Genomic DNA, 14,368 nt, shown 5'->3' on the forward strand with positions numbered 1-14,368 from the left:
GAGAATAACCATAGGAGGCAGCTGGGTAAAGTGGCTCTAGTGTCAAATGCTGATGTGTCTCGGGTTTGGGTTTTTTCATTTAAAGGGAAATGAAATCTGTGGTCTGCATCAGATACGGGATCGGGGCTGTTGGAGGCTGTATTTCTGGGGAAAATGTCACTGAGCCAGTCATTAATAGTAATTCAAAAAGCTCTATAATTGTGATCTTTCCCTGCTGTTCAACAAAGCGGATGCTGTTTTTCTCAACAGAGCATAGTTTTTCTTCCATTTCTTCTTCTTTGGCTTCTTCCCACTCTTTGTCCTCTTTCCTTAGACAATGTGACCCGAGCAGTGTCAGGCAATGCTGTCCCTTCTCTGACCACCAAGTAACGCTTCCCTGAGATCACTTTAGCTTCCACATCTGGCTGAGCGAAAGAATGACGCCCGTCAGCCTCAGCCTCCCTCCGTGCGAGAGTGAGCCTCTACGTGCACGAGGGAGTCCAGAGCTGACTGAGAGTGCCTTGGGTGCTGCCCTTTCTAAAAGCGAAGGGGTTTCTTGCAGCTCTCCTTGCAAAGTGAGTGTGTGGTTTCACACGTGCATGAGCTAGCAGGACGGCTTACGGCCACAGAATGGAGATGGGCAAATCCCCTCTCCTTCTCCCCGGTGCAGTGTCCTGCCTCCTTCCTTGTGCCGGCTTTTATGCTTGCTGGCTCTCTCTGCAACCCCGTTTCACTCTCTAAGCTGGTGGAAAACTCTCTGCTCTTGTGGGTGCGTTCCCTGTCTGCTTGGGGAGTTAATGTGGCTCCTAAGGAGCTCTAAAACGTGTGCAGGTCAGGGCAAGGGAAGGCACAGGGATACAGGAGCAGAAGGAAGGAGCAGATGGAGAGATGGGGGCAGCAGCAAGGCCTCTCTTTTGGTGGCACTGAAGTGAACCTGGTTTGTGACATCACGTCTGCAGCTGCGACTGACCGTATCTTTAGCTTTTCCTTCAGTAAGCCCGTAACATTGTTGGCCTTTGAATCTGACTTTCATGTACTACATGTCAGTCAACAGTGACATCCCAGAACACTGACTTGGCTGGATGTGATTCTGCTCAAACATGTAATTTCTCAACTTGTTCTTTTTTATTTATTTTCTGGAGCTTTTTAATGCAAAACTCACTCTCTGACTCGTGCCGCCTCGCTTGACTTGACTCCAGTGTCTTGGGCTTTTTTCCCGTGTTGTTTATCCTGTCAGTACCCCTGCGTCCCTTTTTGTTGGTGATCTCGTAGGCATCAGAAAAGCAAAGGATTCTGCTTTTGCTCTGCTGTGAGATCCAAACCTGTCCTGAGTGCCCTTTTGTTAAGGAAAAGAGCCGCAGGAGGTGGACGGGAGATTATTCACGGCAAAGGGATGAAAGTTCTGTCAATCTGAAAAATGTCGATGGCTGTCAGGAGCCTCTTTTTGCATTTTCTTCTCTATTCACAGTGAAGAATGCGAGACCTCGCGGCTCAGGTAACGAGCAGCCTGCTGCCGTTTCCCGAGGTGACCATTCAGGCTCTTGGGGAAGATGAGCTCACCCGAGGTTCTGTGCTGCGTGGGCGGTTTTCCAGAGGTGAGCCTTTTCCTTGAAATTGGGTCTTGCTGTGAAGTTGTTACTGCCTGGAGGTGACCTGAGGCACGGGGTCACAGTATCAGCTGTGTCAGGTTGGTGCTGCTCAGGTGCGTCAGGTTTTGAGAGAACAGAAAGGATGAACTATGACAAAATGATGAAAAATGTTAACATTAAAACATTAGTAGAGTTAAACTTTGAAAGGACAACAGCCTGCGCCAGTCTTGAGCTATTAAAATAACACGGGCAAGTCAGTGAGCCCTCCTCAACTCCTAATTGAATGAAAGGCAGTTTACAAAAAAGTCCTGGTGTGGTTTTGGGCTGTATTTATTTGTACCATCATAACATCCCGTGCAGAACTAGTTCTCCCACAGTGTTAGAGAGGCAACCCCCCCTGCTTTTTCTTTCCTAGCCTGACTAAAAACAGAAGGAAGAGGAAAGCCCTGTTAGGCGCTGCAGCCAGGTTTGCAGAGTATTTAGTAGGACGCAGAGGAGTGTCCCGGGAGAGCTGCTGAGAGCGGCTGAGCAGATGAGGTAGCTGACTTTGTCGGTGATCTGAAGGTAGTGCTGGGGGCCTGCCTGGGTGTCCGGGCACCTGTGAAGACCATGTAGAATCTCTCTGTGTGACTGTAAGTGCAGTAGTTGAGTTAATACTCCCTTTGTGTTGGAAGTAGTTCAGTGAAACTAAATGTGCTAACTTCTCTCTGTGATCAGCGTGTGTAAAAGTTGAAATTGGCTCCCGCAGCGCCCATTTTAAGGTAATTCCTTGTTGAAGTCCAAATCCCTGCCCAAAGTAGGCGTGTGTCGAGCAAAGTTAGTAAAGTAGAAAAGAATTGGCTGAGATTTTGCCATATTTGAATTATGCTTTAGGAGATGTATTCTCATATGTATTTAGATGATTTCTAGCAAAACCAAGCTGAATATGGTATAAAGACTAGAGACCAATCTATTGTAATCTTTATCCCAAACAACCAGAATTCTTCAGTGCAGGAATGCCAAGTCCAAATGCAAAATAATAAGGTGGTTCATTTTACGATGCATTGGTTGAGGATTCAGTGGGTGATTTTCAATAATCGACTGGAATTCGGTAAGGCTCTCTTGCTCTGTGAGGTACTTCTGTTGAAGCAAAGGGGCAGTGATTGTGATTTTCCTGTTGTTTTCAACCCTCTCTTGGGAGTTTGCTTTAGCCAGCCTTTTCTCTTCTTCCAGGGAGAGGTGGCCTGGCCTGGCTGGCGTGTGGCCCTCAGCTGGAGGTCGTGAGCGCTGTGACGGGAGAGCGGCTCTCTGCACACCGTTTCAGTGGAGCCCGTGAGCAGCCTCCCACCATCCGCGTGGTGAAGGAGGTTTCCTGGCAGATGGGAACGGGGCTGCTGGTTGGCTTGAGAGAAGCAGAGGGAAGTGTTCTCTGCCTGTACGACCTTGGAACATCAAGCGTGGTTACAGCAGTACTTCTGCCAGGAAGGGTAGGTCCTTTTTAATGGGGGAAACGTTGTCAGGTGCTGCATAACGCTGTTTCAGGAGCAGCTTTGGAGCGTCTCTTTGCTAGGACGTCCATTTTCTCTATTGTGTCATCATACTGTCACTGCAGAGTGTCCAGTCGAGAGCACCTTGATGTGAAATCGTGGGGTTAACGGTACTGTTATCCTTTGAGTTTGCTGAGAGTCAAACAAGTTTTCTGGTTTTACAGTAGAGCACGTAGTTACCTAATTCTCCACTTTGACAAAAAGGCCTTGAAAACTACCTTTTTTTTTAGCCAGAGTGACAAAGAACTCGTCCTCACCCTGCCTTTCAAGTGTTGGTAACATACATGTCCTGAATGGTTCATTATGTCAGAAATACTGTCTTTAAAATATCTCAGACTTCCATGGCTGTGCTGTAGCTGACTTCGGCACATTCCCAGGAGTCTCGGACTAGCAAGCAGGTGACTTCAGAGCAAAGCACATTTTTCTGTTGACTTAGGATGGGAAAAAACAGGCTTCACTGCGTTACCTGGCAGGTGGTTACAGACTGACTTTCAGCCTGAAGCCCTTGAACCTCTGCTTATTGCATATGGTGCTTGTGCCGGTGGGATACTCTGGTGTAATGTTGCTAATTTTCCCTGCCTTCTCTAACCCATAAACTCAAATGACGTCCTTTCCCCTCGGCTCCTTATCTGAGTGTAGACAAGAGTCACCTTAAGGTAATGGAACATCAAGGTTCCCTCTATCTTTACCACCTTAGAATCTGCGACAGATAAATACTTCCGTATTACTCAGCTTTCCAGAGCGTGGTTTGGTTTGACTTGCTAGAAGCCAGGCGGGGTTTGTTTGTCTGTAGCGCTACAGTGTGATTGCTGGCAGTGAGCGTTTGTGGGGTGGTGATTTCTAACGAGCTGAGCTGGGTTGGTGCTCCGCTGTGTGGGTTTGCCGATCGTCCTGATAAATCTCAGCGTTTGAGATGGAAAGGCAAGCTGTGTGCTGGCGTAGACGTGCAGTCATTCAGACTTGTAAAAGCAAATCTGAATTGACAACATTAACGGTATTAAATTGGTTTATAACGGTTGCATGTTTCAGAGCTCTGGAATGGTATTTTCCCCACTCTTGCTGGTTTGTGTGAGGCAGAAGGGCAGCATGCAGAGTCAGGGAGCTGAGACAGGATTTCTGCGTTCGTTCCCAGAAGGAGCTGGCAGCAGTGTAGGAGAGTGTGCAAAGCCAGTGCCTGGTGCCGTGGGAAAATAGGCAGTTCCAGGAGCTTCTACAGGGAAAACTGAAGCGTTAAAACTGGGAACCTGTATGCAAAAGTGGAAAAGGTGGATTTGGGGCCAGTTGTACAACAACAAAACGAGACCTTAAAAGAAAAAAAGTTAACAGCAACACGGGAACTTTGGCTGATTCCGCAGCACGATAGGTGCAGTGTTTCTGCTTTCCTCCTGAGAGTCATCAAGGCTTGGAGCAGCAAGAATTCGAATAATCAACGCACTTTTGGTGGTGCTTTGAGTAGCTGAGAAGATTGGAGATTTCATCTGATTTCCAGGAAGTGTGAAACAATATAAAGTTGTCTCAAATACTGCGGGCACTTCTAGGAGTAGAGTTCTTGTGGCCCAGGGGAAAGGTAAATTCTGTAGCAGATTGCCAGGCAGCGCAGTCACAGCAAGTGCTTGATACGGGAGAGGAGAGAACTTTGGGGCTTCGAGGTTTGGTCAATTTTTCCCCACCTCTGGGGAGAAAAACCAATATATATAAAAAAAGGACTCCTTGTGGTGCTCACTGCTCTGTTCCATTGTCGTGTAACAGGTTGCTGTTGATGTAAAGCTCCCTGGTGTCACTGTGTGACATTATGCAAGGAGGCTGAAGGGCAGCCCGTGTTCTTTTGTTGTGGAGCCTTAGTGCAGGAGCCCTCACGTGCTGGTGTCTCTGCTGGAGCAGTCAGGGCTGTCCCGGGAGGGGCTGCAGGTGCTGAAAGGTCTGTCTTCATCAGGGCCTTGTACTAAAGCTGCTGGCAGGCGGCTCCGCGTGTTACAGAGCAGCGTGCGCTTCTCCTCAGCCGGAGTTGGCTTTTGGCGAACCAGCTGCTGGGCTTTTTGCCGCTGTTTCGGCACTGAAAACTTTTCTGCTTTCCCTGGTTGCTCTGTTGATTCTAAATGAGGACTGGTGTAACTTTCCCTAAGCTGGTATCTCCCTTCCGCTCTCTGTAACAATACTCCCTTGCCGTGGCAGCGGTGTGTCTCCCCTGCAACTTGGCCGCTGCCGCGTCTGACTGAGAGCCGTGATTTGCCCTAGTACCTGTTTGGCAAAGAAGGCGTGGGCTGTATCCCAGTGCTGACGGGCTGGGAGCTGTGGGAGAGCGAGAGTGAGTTTGGCCTTTCTTACTCCAGTCCCTTAAATACGGTCAAGTTTCTTGCATTTAAGGTATTTTCTGTGTTGTCTTCGAGTTAATGGTTTCTAAGTAGAAAATGGAACTTGGTAAGCTGTAATAATAGACTGCACCATTGCAGTTAGAGTGAGCTCAGCGAAATCCCTGCAGGAAACCCAGTAAACGGAAGGCAGTAACGGATTTTTGTACAGGACATTTTTGGGGGTTGGTTTCTTTGTTTGTTTTGTCTGGATATAATTGGGATCAATGCTGTGTTTTTAAGTCTGAGAAACCTGTATTTACTTTCTTGCTTCTGATGGGCTGATTCTGGCTTCACTTTTGAGTGATTTCTATTTAGCTTGTCAAAGAGCTTAAATACTAACTTGTAGTTTTCCTGTAGGTAACTGCTGTTACCTACCTTGGACCATAAAAAGTCCAAGTTCGATGCTAAAAATGAGGGTTTGGGACCTAAAAAAAAGGCAGTGAGCGTTAAAAGAGGGTTTTGGGTAATAGAAGTAAGGGTTTGGAATTTAAAAAAGAGGGTTTGTCCCTGAAAAGGAGGGGTTTGGACCCTAAAAGTGAGGTTTGCAGTCCTAACTCTAAGTCTTTGATGTTAAAAGAGGTGTTTGGGTGTTTTAAAGTGAGTTTTGGGGACCTGGAAATGAGGCACTGAGCATTAAAAGAGGCGTTTGGACCCTGAAAGTGCGGTTTTGAGTGTTAAAACTGAGGCTTTGAGTGTTAAAAGAGGGCTTTAGGTCCTAAAAGTGAGGGTTTGGCTGTTAGAAATGAGGCACTGAGCTTTAAGAGAGAGGTTTGGACCCTAGCAGTGAGGTTTGTGGTCCTAACTATAAGGCTTTGAGCATTAAAAGAGGGGTTTGGGTGCTTTAAAGTAAGTCTTTGGGTGCTGAAAATGAGGGTATGTCCCTAAAAAGGAGGGGTTTGGACCCTGAAAGTGAGGGTTTGGCATCTCAAATAGAGGCTTTGAGCCTTAACAGAGGGATTTGGACGTTAAAAATGAGATTTTGCTCCATAAAAGTAAGGGGTTTGGATGCTAAAAATGAGGGTTTGGGAACTAAAAGTGAGGCTTTGAGCCTTGAAAGAGGGGTTTGGACGCTGAAAGTGAGGTTTGTGGTCCCAACTCTAAGTCTTTGATGTTAAAAGAGGGGTTTGGGTGTTTTAAAGTGAGTCTTTGTGTGCTGAAAATGAGGCTTTGAGCCTTAAAAGAGGGCTTTGGCCATTAATAATGATGGTTTGGTTCCTGAAAGTGAAGGCCTGGATGCTAAAAGCAAGGGTTTCTGAACTAAAAATGAGGCACTGAGCATTAAAAGAGGGGTTTGACCCTGAAAGTGAAGGTTTGGATGATAAAAATGAGGCTTTGAGGCTTAAAAACAAGGGGCTGGACTCTAAAAGTCATGATTTGTACTACAACGAGAGTTTGACAATTAAAAGTCCGGGTTCAGTGCTAAGAGTGAGGGTTTGGGACCTAAAAATGAGGCACTGAGCGTTAAAAGAGAGGTTTGGGCAAAGAAAGTGAGGTTTTGGCTGTTAAAAATGAAGCTTTGAGCATAGTGGTTTGCGGCCCTAACTATAAGGCTTTGAGCATTAAAAGAGGGGTTTGGGTGCTTTAAAGAAAGTCCTTGGGACATGAAATTGAGGGTATGTCCCTAAAAAGGAGGGGTTTGGACCCTAAAAGTGAGGTTTGCAGTCCTAACTCTAAGTCTTTGATGTTAAAAGAGGTGTTTGGGTGTTTTAAAGTGAGTTTTGGGGACCTGAAAATGAGGCACTGAGCATTAAAAGAGGGGTTTGGACCCTGAAAGTTTGGCTTTGAGTGTTAAAACTGAGGCTTTGAGTGTTAAAAGAGGGCTTTAGGTCCTAAAAGTGAGGGTTTGGCTGTTAAAAATGAGGCACTGAGCTTTAAGAGAGAGGTTTGGACCCTAGCAGTGAGGTTTGTGGTCCTATCTATAAGGCTTTGAGCATTGAAAGAGGGGTTTGGGTGCTTTAAAGTGCATCCTTGGGACGTGAAAATGAGGGTATGTCCCTAAAAAGGAGGGGTTTGGACCCTGAAAGTGAGGGTTTGGCATCTAAAATAGAGGCTTTGAGCCTTAACAGAGGGATTTGGACGTTAAAAATGAGATTTTGCTCCATAAAAGTAAGGGGTTTGGATGCTAAAAATGAGGGTTTGGGAAATAAAAGTGAGGCTTTGAGCCTTGAAAGAGGGGTTTGGATGCTGAAAGTGAGGTTTGCGGTCCCAACTCTAAGTCTTTGATGTTAAAAGAGGGGTTTGGGTGTTTTAAAGTGAGTCTTTGTGTGCTGAAAATGAGGCTTTGAGCCTTAAAAGAGGGCTTTGGGCATTAATAATGATGGTTTGGTTCCTGAAAGTGAAGGCCTGGATGCTAAAAGCAAGGGGTTCTGAACTAAAAATGAGGCACTGAGCATTAAAAGAGGGGTTTGGACCCTGAAAGTGAAGGTTTGGATGATAAAAATGAGGCTTTGAGGCTTAAAAACGAGGGGCTGGACTCTAAAAGTCATGATTTGTACTACAACGAGAGTTTGACAATTAAAAGTCCGGGTTCAGTGCTAAGAGTGAGGGTTTGGGACCTAAAAATGAGGCACTGAGCGTTAAAAGAGAGGTTTGGACCCTGAAAGTGCGGCTTTGGGTGTTAAAAGCGAGGCTTTGGGAGTTAAAAGAGGGCTTTAGGTCCTAAAAGTGAGGGTTTGCTGTTAAAAATGAGGCTTTGAGCGTTAAAACCGGTTTGGCCCCTAAAAGTGAGATTTGCAGTCTTACTCTAAAAGGCTTTGAGGTTAAAAGAGGCTTTGGGTGCTTTAAAGTGCGTCTTTGGGAGGTATAAATGAGGCATTGAGCATTAAAAGAGGGGTTTGGGCAAAGAAAGTGAGGGTTTGGCTGTTAAAAATGAAGCTTTGAGCATAAAAGAGGGCTTTGGACACTAGCATTGTGGTTTGCGGCCCTAACTATAAGGCTTTGAGCATTAAAAGAGGGGTTTGGGTGCTTTAAAGTAAGTCCTTGGGACATGAAAATGAGGGTATGTCCCTAAAAAGGAGGGGTTTGGACCCTAAAAGTGAGGTTTGCAGTCCTAACTCTAAGTCTTTGATGTTAAAAGAGGTGTTTGGGTGTTTTAAAGTGAGATTTGGGGACCTGAAAATGAGGCACTGAGCGTTAAAAGAGGGGTTTGGACCCTGAAAGTTTGGCTTTGAGTGTTAAAACTGAGGCTTTGAGTGTTAAAAGAGGGCTTTAGGTCCTAAAAGTGAGGGTTTGGCTGTTAGAAATGAGGCATTGAATTTTAAAACCAAGGTTTGGACCCTAGCAGTGAGGTTTGCAGTCCTAACTCTAAGGCTTTGAGCATTAAAAGAGGGGTTTGGGTGTTTTAAAGTGAGTCTTTGGGTGCTGAAAATGAGGCTTTGAGCCTTAAAAGAGGGCTTTGGGCATTAATAATGATGGTTTGGTACCTGAAAGTGAAGTCCTGGATGCTAAAAGCAGGGGGTTTCTGACCTAAAAATGAGGCACTGAGCATTAAAAGAGGGGTTTGGACCCTGAAAGTGAAGGTTTGGATGATAAAAATGAGTTTTTGAAGCTTAATAGAGGGGTTTGGACTCTAAAAATTACTATTTGGAACAAAACAATGATGGTTTGACCATAAAAAGTCCAAGTTTGATGCTAAAAATGAGGGTTTGGGACCTAAAAAAAAGGCAGTGAGTGTTAAAAGAGGGGTTTGGGTAATAGAAGTAAGGGTTTGGAATTTTAAAAAGAGGGTTTGTCCCTGAAAAGGAGGGGTTTGGACCCTAAAAGTGAGGTTTGCAGTCCTAACTCTAAGTCTTTGATGTTAAAAGAGGTGTTTGGGTGTTTTAAAGTGAGTTTTGGGGACCTGAAAATGAGGCACTGAGCATTAAAAGAGGGGTTTGGACCCTGAAAGTTTGGCTTTGAGTGTTAAAACTGAGGCTTTGAGTGTTAAAAGAGGGCTTTAGGTCCTAAAAGTGAGGGTTTGGCTGTTAAAAATGAGGCACTGAGCTTTAAGAGAGAGGTTTGGACCCTAGCAGTGAGGTTTGCAGTCCTAACTATAAGGCTTTGAGCATTAAAAGAGGGGTTTGGGTGCTTTAAAGTAAGTCTTTGGGTGCTGAAAATGAGGGTATGTCCCTAAAAAGGAGGGGTTTGGACCCTGAAAGTGAGGGTTTGGCATCTAAAATAGAGGCTTTGAGCCTTAACAGAGGGATTTGGACGTTAAAAATGAGATTTTGCTCCATAAAAGTAAGGGGTTTGGATGCTAAAAATGAGGGTTTGGGAACTAAAAGTGAGGCTTTGAGCCTTGAAAGAGGGGTTTGGACGCTGAAAGTGAGGTTTGCGGTCCCAACTCTAAGTCTTTGATGTTAAAAGAGGGGTTTGGGTGTTTTAAAGTGAGTCTTTGTGTGCTGAAAATGAGGCTTTGAGCCTTAAAAGAGGGCTTTGGCCATTAATAATGATGGTTTGGTTCCTGAAAGTGAAGGCCTGGATGCTAAAAGCAAGGGTTTCTGAACTAAAAATGAGGCACTGAGCATTAAAAGAGGGGTTTGGACCCTGAAAGTGAAGGTTTGGATGATAAAAATGAGGCTTTGAGGCTTAAAAACGAGGGGCTGGACTCTAAAAGTCATGATTTGTACTACAACGAGAGTTTGACAATTAAAAGTCCGGGTTCAGTGCTAAGAGTGAGGGTTTGGGACCTAAAAATGAGGCACTGAGCGTTAAAAGAGAGGTTTGGACCCTGAAAGTGCGGCTTTGGGTGTTAAAAGCGAGGCTTTGGGAGTTAAAAGAGGGCTTTAGGTCCTAAAAGTGAGGGTTTGCTGTTAAAAATGAGGCTTTGAGCGTTAAAACCGGTTTGGCCCCTAAAAGTGAGATTTGCAGTCTTACTCTAAAAGGCTTTGAGGTTAAAAGAGGCTTTGGGTGCTTTAAAGTGCGTCTTTGGGAGGTATAAATGAGGCATTGAGCATTAAAAGAGGGGTTTGGGCAAAGAAAGTGAGGGTTTGGCTGTTAAAAATGAAGCTTTGAGCATAAAAGAAGGCTTTGGACACTAGCATTGTGGTTTGCGGCCCTAACTATAAGGCTTTGAGCATTAAAAGAGGGGTTTGGGTGCTTTAAAGTAAGTCCTTGGGACATGAAAATGAGGGTATGTCCCTAAAAAGGAGGGGTTTGGACCCTAAAAGTGAGGTTTGCAGTCCTAACTCTAAGTCTTTGATGTTAAAAGAGGTGTTTGGGTGTTTTAAAGTGAGATTTGGGGACCTGAAAATGAGGCACTGAGCGTTAAAAGAGGGGTTTGGACCCTGAAAGTTTGGCTTTGAGTGTTAAAACTGAGGCTTTGAGTGTTAAAAGAGGGCTTTAGGTCCTAAAAGTGAGGGTTTGGCTGTTAAAAATGAGGCACTGAGCTTTAAGAGAGAGGTTTGGACCCTAGCAGTGAGGTTTGTGGTCCTAACTATAAGGCTTTGAGCATTAAAAGAGGGGTTTGGGTGCTTTAAAGTAAGTCTTTGGGTGCTGAAAATGAGGGTATGTCCCTAAAAAGGAGGGGTTTGGACCCTGAAAGTGAGGGTTTGGCATCTAAAATAGAGGCTTTGAGCCTTAACAGAGGGATTTGGACGTTAAAAATGAGATTTTGCTCCATAAAAGTAAGGGGTTTGGATGCTAAAAATGAGGGTTTGGGAACTAAAAGTGAGGCTTTGAGCCTTGAAAGAGGGGTTTGGACGCTGAAAGTGAGGTTTGCGGTCCCAACTCTAAGTCTTTGATGTTAAAAGAGGGGTTTGGGTGTTTTAAAGTGAGTCTTTGTGTGCTGAAAATGAGGCTTTGAGCCTTAAAAGAGGGCTTTGGCCATTAATAATGATGGTTTGGTTCCTGAAAGTGAAGGCCTGGATGCTAAAAGCAAGGGTTTCTGAACTAAAAATGAGGCACTGAGCATTAAAAGAGGGGTTTGGACCCTGAAAGTGAAGGTTTGGATGATAAAAATGAGGCTTTGAGGCTTAAAAACGAGGGGCTGGACTCTAAAAGTCATGATTTGTACTAGAACGAGAGTTTGACAATTAAAAGTCCGGGTTCAGTGCTAAGAGTGAGGGTTTGGGACCTAAAAATGAGGCACTGAGCGTTAAAAGAGAGGTTTGGACCCTGAAAGTGCGGCTTTGGGTGTTAAAAGCGAGGCTTTGGGAGTTAAAAGAGGGCTTTAGGTCCTAAAAGTGAGGGTTTGCTGTTAAAAATGAGGCTTTGAGCGTTAAAACCGGTTTGGCCCCTAAAAGTGAGATTTGCAGTCTTACTCTAAAAGGCTTTGAGGTTAAAAGAGGCTTTGGGTGCTTTAAAGTGCGTCTTTGGGAGGTATAAATGAGGCATTGAGCATTAAAAGAGGGGTTTGGGCAAAGAAAGTGAGGGTTTGGCTGTTAAAAATGAAGCTTTGAGCATAAAAGAGGGCTTTGGACACTAGCATTGTGGTTTGCGGCCCTAACTATAAGGCTTTGAGCATTAAAAGAGGGGTTTGGGTGCTTTAAAGTAAGTCCTTGGGACATGAAAATGAGGGTATGTCCCTAAAAAGGAGGGGTTTGGACCCTAAAAGTGAGGTTTGCAGTCCTAACTCTAAGTCTTTGATGTTAAAAGAGGTGTTTGGGTGTTTTAAAGTGAGATTTGGGGACCTGAAAATGAGGCACTGAGCGTTAAAAGAGGGGTTTGGACCCTGAAAGTTTGGCTTTGAGTGTTAAAACTGAGGCTTTGAGTGTTAAAAGAGGGCTTTAGGTCCTAAAAGTGAGGGTTTGGCTGTTAGAAATGAGGCATTGAATTTTAAAACCAAGGTTTGGACCCTAGCAGTGAGGTTTGCAGTCCTAACTCTAAGGCTTTGAGCATTAAAAGAGGGGTTTGGGTGTTTTAAAGTGAGTCTTTGGGTGCTGAAAATGAGGCTTTGAGCCTTAAAAGAGGGCTTTGGGCATTAATAATGATGGTTTGGTACCTGAAAGTGAAGTCCTGGATGCTAAAAGCAGGGGGTTTCTGACCTAAAAATGAGGCACTGAGCATTAAAAGAGGGGTTTGGACCCTGAAAGTGAAGGTTTGGATGATAAAAATGAGTTTTTGAAGCTTAATAGAGGGGTTTGGACTCTAAAAATTACTATTTGGAACAAAACAATGATGGTTTGACCATAAAAAGTCCAAGTTTGATGCTAAAAATGAGGGTTTGGGACCTAAAAAAAAGGCAGTGAGTGTTAAAAGAGGGGTTTGGGTAATAGAAGTAAGGGTTTGGAATTTTAAAAAGAGGGTTTGTCCCTGAAAAGGAGGGGTTTGGACCCTAAAAGTGAGGTTTGCAGTCCTAACTCTAAGTCTTTGATGTTAAAAGAGGTGTTTGGGTGTTTTAAAGTGAGTTTTGGGGACCTGAAAATGAGGCACTGAGCATTAAAAGAGGGGTTTGGACCCTGAAAGTTTGGCTTTGAGTGTTAAAACTGAGGCTTTGAGTGTTAAAAGAGGGCTTTAGGTCCTAAAAGTGAGGGTTTGGCTGTTAAAAATGAGGCACTGAGCTTTAAGAGAGAGGTTTGGACCCTAGCAGTGAGGTTTGTGGTCCTAACTATAAGGCTTTGAGCATTGAAAGAGGGGTTTGGGTGCTTTAAAGTAAGTCTTTGGGTGCTGAAAATGAGGGTATGTCCCTAAAAAGGAGGGGTTTGGACCCTGAAAGTGAGGGTTTGGCATCTAAAATAGAGGCTTTGAGCCTTAACAGAGGGATTTGGACGTTAAAAATGAGATTTTGCTCCATAAAAGTAAGGGGTTTGGATGCTAAAAATGAGGGTTTGGGAACTAAAAGTGAGGCTTTGAGCCTTGAAAGAGGGGTTTGGACGCTGAAAGTGAGGTTTGCGGTCCCAACTCTAAGTCTTTGATGTTAAAAGAGGGGTTTGGGTGTTTTAAAGTGAGTCTTTGTGTGCTGAAAATGAGGCTTTGAGCCTTAAAAGAGGGCTTTGGCCATTAATAATGATGGTTTGGTTCCTGAAAGTGAAGGCCTGGATGCTAAAAGCAAGGGTTTCTGAACTAAAAATGAGGCACTGAGCATTAAAAGAGGGGTTTGGACCCTGAAAGTGAAGGTTTGGATGATAAAAATGAGGCTTTGAGGCTTAAAAACGAGGGGCTGGACTCTAAAAGTCATGATTTGTACTACAACGAGAGTTTGACAATTAAAAGTCCGGGTTCAGTGCTAAGAGTGAGGGTTTGGGACCTAAAAATGAGGCACTGAGCGTTAAAAGAGAGGTTTGGACCCTGAAAGTGCGGCTTTGGGTGTTAAAAGCGAGGCTTTGGGAGTTAAAAGAGGGCTTTAGGTCCTAAAAGTGAGGGTTTGCTGTTAAAAATGAGGCTTTGAGCGTTAAAACCGGTTTGGCCCCTAAAAGTGAGATTTGCAGTCTTACTCTAAAAGGCTTTGAGGTTAAAAGAGGCTTTGGGTGCTTTAAAGTGCGTCTTTGGGAGGTATAAATGAGGCATTGAGCATTAAAAGAGGGGTTTGGGCAAAGAAAGTGAGGGTTTGGCTGTTAAAAATGAAGCTTTGAGCATAAAAGAAGGCTTTGGACACTAGCATTGTGGTTTGCGGCCCTAACTATAAGGCTTTGAGCATTAAAAGAGGGGTTTGGGTGCTTTAAAGTAAGTCCTTGGGACATGAAAATGAGGGTATGTCCCTAAAAAGGAGGGGTTTGGACCCTAAAAGTGAGGTTTGCAGTCCTAACTCTAAGTCTTTGATGTTAAAAGAGGTGTTTGGGTGTTTTAAAGTGAGATTTGGGGACCTGAAAATGAGGCACTGAGCGTTAAAAGAGGGGTTTGGACCCTGAAAGTTTGGCTTTGAGTGTTAAAACTGAGGCTTTGAGTGTTAAAAGAGGGCTTTAGGTCCTAAAAGTGAGGGTTTGGCTGTTAAAAATGAGGCACTGAGCTTTAAGAGAGAGGTTTGGACCCTAGCAGTGAGGTTTGTGGTCCTAACTATAAGGCTTTG

This window comes from Phalacrocorax carbo, unplaced genomic scaffold, assembly GCF_963921805.1.
Source record: "Phalacrocorax carbo unplaced genomic scaffold, bPhaCar2.1 SCAFFOLD_84, whole genome shotgun sequence".
Lineage (NCBI taxonomy): Eukaryota > Metazoa > Chordata > Aves > Suliformes > Phalacrocoracidae > Phalacrocorax > Phalacrocorax carbo.